At 48.2% G+C, this 6,423-nt stretch overlaps 1 protein-coding gene across 6 annotated transcripts in view; it reads left to right on the forward strand.

Moving 5' to 3' along the window:
* The first annotated feature begins 1,901 nt into the window (after nucleotides 1-1,901).
* The window catches only part of LYRM9 (LYR motif containing 9), an 18,839-nt gene continuing 14,317 nt past the window's right edge, over nucleotides 1,902-6,423 (forward strand). The window contains exons 1-2 of one of the 6 annotated variants that reach the window (XM_069089842.1): nucleotides 1,902-2,067; nucleotides 4,165-4,876. The gene's annotated coding sequence lies outside the window, so the exon portion shown is untranslated. The remainder of the gene's footprint in view (nucleotides 2,068-4,164; nucleotides 4,877-6,423) is intronic. The other 5 variants (XM_069089843.1, XM_069089845.1, XM_069089846.1 and 2 more) reach the window with 5 other exon arrangements.

Consider the following 6,423-nt stretch of genomic DNA (forward strand, 5'->3'; position numbering starts at 1 on the left):
GTTTGAGACTCAAAAGTCAGTCAGGAAAAAATTAGGGAGTGCTTTCTGCTCCGGAAACATCACCTCTTCCTATTCGACATGCTATTCCTATACAACATGCTCATTGAATCCAAATGTCACCAGGAAAAGGAGATGAGGTGGAGTGATTTTTTTCTCTCTTAAGAAAAGGATACTAAAAATATACTCAAGTGTGCGTGGAACGGAAGCTTCTTTGTGGGGGTTATATAGCTCTTCAAGGAAGTTGAAATAACCCCAGAGAAGGGAGAACTGAAGAGAAGCAGAGCTTACAGCCCAGCTCTCACCAGCCATTTCACCAAGAGCTGCAGCCTCACCGCGCACCGACTTTGTCTTAGCATAAAGCCTCATCTTTATTTCTTTCGGGATATAAAACTTGTATTTAAATCAATTCAGAGAAGCACTTTAGCTTTGAACATTAGCGAGCTGGGGAGGGCCTCTTTAATAAGACAGCGTTATTCCATTTCCAGAGAGTGGTCGTGGAGGCATTTCAGCCTCTGATGAAATCCGGCAAGTCTTTCTCTCAATTATAATTATAGATGGGTCTAAAAGGAAACATGCCTGCATTACTGTCGCAGTTACTCTTTTGACAGGTGCTATGGGACTGTGGTTTGATGTAAGGACTCAAACCAAGGACAGGCACAGAATCCCTTCTTGGCAGATTCCCATCCAAGGGACAGGATTCTCCAGTGGGGTTTCTCGGAGGAGCTTGTGGCTTACAAAGTCTGTTCTTTTAACACCTTTGACATTTTGGTGTTAAGGTCCAAAGACTGAGAAGGAATTGATGTGGAGGAAATTTGGTGAGAAGAATTTGATTGGGGAAGGGGGAAAGGATTGGGGAAGTTTGTTGGGGAGGCAGGTAGGGAATTTGGAGGGAGAAAAATTGGTAGGAAGGAAACTGAAGAATTCAGGGGCAAAAGAAGCCAGGAGCAAGAAGTTGATGTGGAGGGAATAAGGGAATACGGTGGGGAGAGAAAGTTGGTGAAGAAGAATTTGATAGGGAGGGAACTCGGGGGAAAGATGGAAGTGAGGGGGGAAAGAGGGCATTTGTTAGCAAAAGAAGTCGGGGGGGGGGGAAGAGAAACAGGAGGGGAGAAGTTAGTAGGAAGGGAAAGAGGGAATAAAGTAGGAAAGGGAATTGGTGGAGAAGAATTTGATGGGGAAATGGGAGGGGGAGCGTTCATGGGGAGGAGACTAGTGTATTTGTTGGCAGGGGATATTGGGGAAAAGAAAAACCAGTGGGGAGAAGTAACTAAGGCATGCTTTATCTATAAAATGTCCTTGTCATATTGGGAACTAAGCAGTTTGGAGGGGAGAAGTTTGTGGGGAGAAAAGGAAGGTATTTGGTAAGGAGTGAATGGGACCAAGAGAAATTGATGAGGAGGGAAATCCGGAATATGGTTGGGAATGGAAAATTGGGTGAGGTAGAAGAATTTGATGGAGGAAGAATTGGGACTAAAGAATGGGGAGGGGGAGGTCATCGGAGGGCAACTAGGGAATACGTTGGAAAGGGAAAGTGGGGCCAAGGAATGTTGTTGGGAGAAGTTGGGGGTGGCAGAACTAGGGCATGTTTATTGGGGTGGGCTTAGTATAAAGGGAACTTGAAAACGTTGTTGGGGAAACGTTAGTGGGAGAGGAATTGGGGAATTTAGAAGGGAAAAGTTGGTAAAGGGAGAACGTGGGGAGACCATGGGGAGGTGAAAGTGGTGGGGTGGTCAGGCTGGTGCGGGTTCCCTGGGGAGTATTCCACCCCCACGCCCCTCCCAGCCCGAGATTTGATTGACACGGGGCCGAGGTTCCCGAGAACGGTCGGCAGAGGGCGCTTGCGGCAGCGCACGTGTGCCTGTCTCTCCTCCCCGCCCGTAGCTGGAGCGAGCCCCAGCCCGCGCGCGCACGACGATCTGGCGCGCGCCCGCACGCGTCAGCACCCACGTGCTCAGACGCGATATCGCCCCGCAGTCTCTGTAACCGTCGTAGCTGCCGCTGCGGCAGCCGCAGCCTCCGGGCCGACGTTCCAAAGTAGAACGCCCCGTCGCCTGCCCGCAGAGCTAGGTCAGAACCTGGGCCCGGGACGGGAGCGGGCCGCGGTGGGGGTAGGGTGGGGGAGGGGCCGCTCTCCCGTCGCGCGCACGCGCCTCGGCCGGCGTGGCGCTCCCTGATATTGACCAGGCCCTTTAAAGTTCTCGGGCGGGGGACTCTGCGAGGCTGCAGTGCCTCCTGTCCGCCCCCGAGCGCGCATCGCGTAGGGTCGTGGAGTCGGGGAGCCCAGAGAGGCCAGCCCTTCATTGTATAGATGGGGAAACTGAGGCCCAGGGAGGTGACGGGACGCCCGAGATCGCAGGGGGAATGAGCATCAGGGTCACGGAGCTTTGTACTGTACCTGCAGCCCTAGCGCTCCAGCCCTGACCTTGCTGGGACGTGTAACCTTGGCTTCAGGTGTAGGGTTTCTTGGGCCAAGGAAATGAGCTAAAAAACGTAAAACTGAGTAGAAGGCTCCAGGCTTCAGCCTCCCCATTTAAACAACAACAAGAAAACATTTTCCTCCTCCACTTTCATTCCTTTCTCCAAGTGCATGAAAATCCAGACGGTCTGCCCGCCAAGGACTTTGTGGAGGTCAGTGCCCTCGCCGTGGAGGTCGAGTGCTGCGCTTAGTGAACCCTTCTTTTCAGACAGGCCTCTTCCTGCTGCGTCCTGGCCTCAGATTGCTGCCTCTGATACTTTGTAGCACAGAGAATCTAGCGTCAGAGACTCAGTCTGCAAGGGGGGAGGTGGGATTCAGCAACCCACGGAGGGCCTGGAAGCAGTCTCTCTTGAGAGCGGGGCCTGTCTCTCCCTAGCACAGTGCCTGCAAATAGTAGGCACCTCATGCCTGTTTGTTGACTGACAGCTGCGCCGGTAGAGGCTGGTTCTCTGCACCTAATGATCCTGAGCCTATTAAAAAAAAAGTGCTAAGGCCTGCTGTCGGGTTACAAAGAGAAAATAAAACAGCTTCTGCCCGCAGGGAGCCTCAGTGAGCTGTTGATTCCCTCTATGGAGACTGCTCTGGTCTAGATTAGCTTGCCAGAACTCTTTCCTTAGAGAGGTAAACTAAGAAAATTGTGGAGTAGACGTTCTGGGGGCATTGAGTTTGTGGAGCCATTAGAGGTCTCCACCCAAAGCAGGGCTTCCCCAAGGGGGTCTGCTCTGTACCCAGCTCAGGAAACAAGCTGGGAGGGTTTTCTTTGATTTCTAGATTGAGTTAAGTGGGAAGTACTTATTCTGTTTAGAGCCAGAAGGAGCCTTAGAGGTCAACTAGGCCTACCCAGTCATTTTGCAGATGCAGAAACTGAGGCGAAGCCACTTGTAAAGTGTCACACAGGTGGTACATGGAAGGGCCAGGATTCAAACCCAGGTCCTCTGACTCAAAATCCAGCCCTCTTTCTACTCCCCCCTTCCCTCTCTTCCACATTGCTATGGTCATACTCAGTCTTCCCCTTCTTGGCTTTGGGTACCATTTTTATCCACTTAGAGTCCCGCTGTAACAGAGGAACAATGATTGGAAAGGTACATAATACATAGATTTGAGACACTTCTGACTTGGGAACCCTTACATTCCTTTGTGTCATCTCTGATTGATAGTAAGGTTCAATTCTTTTCCAGAAAGATAAGATGAAAGTAGTGTGTTGTTGTGGAAAGAAGGAATCACAGGATCTGTCTCTTCTGACTACTGTGTGACCTTGGGTAGATCATTTCCCCTTTGGGCTTTCTCTGTCTACTGTGGAGTTTGAACCCGATGGGGGCTAAGCTCCATGCTGGCTCTGCGTTTATGATCCTGTGGTTAGGACTGATCTGTGGTTTCATTTCTTTTCTCCTGGGTATGTAGAAAGGTCCAGTCAGTGGTGTCCAATCCTCAGCCAATTCTCACATCCTCCTTTTCCACCCTTACTGCAGTCTCCCCAGCGAGCCTTCTGGCTGATACTTTCAAAGAGAGTAACACCGTGAAATTTGATGACTTCTGAGGTAGATGACCCCTTGCTCTAATGCAAGCAAAGAAAATCAAGGAAAATGACCTAGCAGTTTGTAGTAGGGGAGAAAGACGTTGAAGCTATGAAGCAGCTGGATAAACCACATATTGGTAGTGTATTTTTTGTTTATTTATTTGTCTTTCAGGCCAAGCTTCATAAACTACAGTGAAAACTGCTCTCAAATGAACTTTAAGACACACTTTATTTGGGAGAAGCAGAGCCAGAGACCACAGAATACTGGAGTCAGAGGACCTGGATTCCAGTCTCACCTCAGACACATGACCTCACTGGGCCTCAGTTCCCTCATTTGTAAAATTAGATTTGAACGAGACTGCCTCTTAGGCCCTTTCCAACTCTAGAGCTATGATTCTATGAATTGGCTGTAAGACCTGAGGGGGAAATCACTTGGGGTGCAGCTGCCACCTCACCATGGAATGAATCTGGGCTTCCTGGTAGATTCAGGGTTTACCTACTTTGGTAATTAGGTGCTAAACTCAGCTGTTCCTGTATTTTTGGAGTATAAGAACTGCCAGCACCCTCTAAATTTTTGTGCCCTAGGGCAAAGTGCCAGTTGCCCTACCCTAGTTATGAATACTTTTCTCCTCTAAACAAGACAGAGTTGGTTGTGATACTACCTTGGAAGACTGGTAATGATGTGGTAGCATCCTGGGCTGCTCAGCTCATCACATACCCACATGTTAAATTGACTTTTTCTTTTTTGGTTCAGATCTTTAAGTGAACCCACATGGATCAGCTATTGGATATTACTGACTGTGACTAAGTATTATAATTGGGACTAAAATAACCTCCCAGCCATACTTGCTGAGTTGGTTACTAAGGATTGCTTGCATCTTTGGGTAATATTTCAAAGTTATACTCTCTCCAAATGTTCATTTGGAGGGCTACAGATGGTAGCCATCTGTTACGTGACTAGCAATTTACAATATTTGATTAGCACTTTATATGGTGAGGGTAGACCTGCCAGTACAGTCTTGCAGGCCACTTCATGAAAAAGTTGGCGGCAGTCTTTGGGTCGGGCCCAGCATGTCTATGGGGCAGCTCTCAAAAGTCCGGGCTGTGCTTTTGTGCTTCATCTCTGCCCCTGTCAGATTGAAAGCTTGGGTTTGGAACCTAGGAAGAGATCGCTAATTTTTATGATTAATAGCTATGAGAACTAAATTAATTCAATTCTCCTTCATGCATTTTCCTTTGGGCTGTCACCACCCATACCCATTAGGGACTGGGATTTATAAGACTGTGATGTCAAATCTGGGTGTTGGAGGGCTGTGAAGGCTTAAGCTTTTCAAATACTGAGAGTTCTTGACCTTTGTTGTGGCTCTGACCTTTCTGGCAGTCCGGTGATGCTCACGGACCCCTTTTCACAATGATGTTCTTCAATTTGTAACATAAAACACAGAAAATTGAAAAGGAAATGAATTATGTTGAAATACTGTAGTGGTATTACTTATTATTGAGTTTAATTTTATTAATACATTTTATTTTATTAAATATTTTAAAAGAGTTTGTGGACCCCCATTTAAGAATCCTTGCCATATAGTGTGAGTGAATAGATGAATGTAAAAGCATGATATCGTGTACAAAAGCAGACAGTCCCTGCCTTCAAGGACATTCCACTCTCCTGGGGAAGATGGCACCTGGAGGTGGCCAGTGAGGGCTACGCTGGTTGGGAAAGCTCTAGGGTGAGTGAGGAGTGTCTTTGGGGAGGAGACTGACATTCTTTAACTAGGAATAATGACTGAGTTGACTTGACCATGGCTTGTGGTTTTAGAACTGGAAGTTAGGAGGTGGGTAGAGGAGTGGGAGGCAGGGCAAGCCAAGGCCAGAGAATGGGAACGAAGTGAAGCTTTGGGGCTGGGTTAGAGTGGCCAGGAGAGTCGGCCCCTGGGCAGACAAGGGGCGCTGAGGCTTTGAAACAGATGGCCCAGGAGAACTTGGTGAAATAGCTGGTTCAGTAATGTTTGTTGAATTGAATCAGTCCATTTGTTGTGTGATGGATATTTTCTGGAAAAGGTAAACTCCCTGAAGATAGGGAAAGTTTTGTTTTTGTGTTTGCCTTCCTTCCCTCATCATCCCTACGTCTTTTCAAAACAACCCCTCTCTCCTTCTGTGGTGCCTTCTCTTAGCCTTGTTATGTATCCTTCCTTTTCTAAGAGGCCAGTGACATTGTAATGCGATGAGTGATGTCTTGACTTTCAAGTGAGTTCTATTAAAGTGAGGCACAGCTGTGTAGTCTTCTTTCCAACCTTGCTCCCTCCTTCCCTTCCTTCCTCCCTCCCTTCCTTCCTTCCTTCCTTCCTTCCTTCCTTCCTTCCTTCCTTCCTTCCTTCCTTCCTTCCTTCCTTCCTTCCTCCCTCCCTCCCTCCCTCCCTCCCTCCCTCCCTTC

This window comes from Petaurus breviceps, unplaced genomic scaffold, assembly GCF_028583685.1.
Source record: "Petaurus breviceps papuanus isolate PSGF00001 unplaced genomic scaffold, PetGlider_PUasm1.0 186, whole genome shotgun sequence".
In the NCBI taxonomy this organism is placed as follows: domain Eukaryota; kingdom Metazoa; phylum Chordata; class Mammalia; order Diprotodontia; family Petauridae; genus Petaurus; species Petaurus breviceps.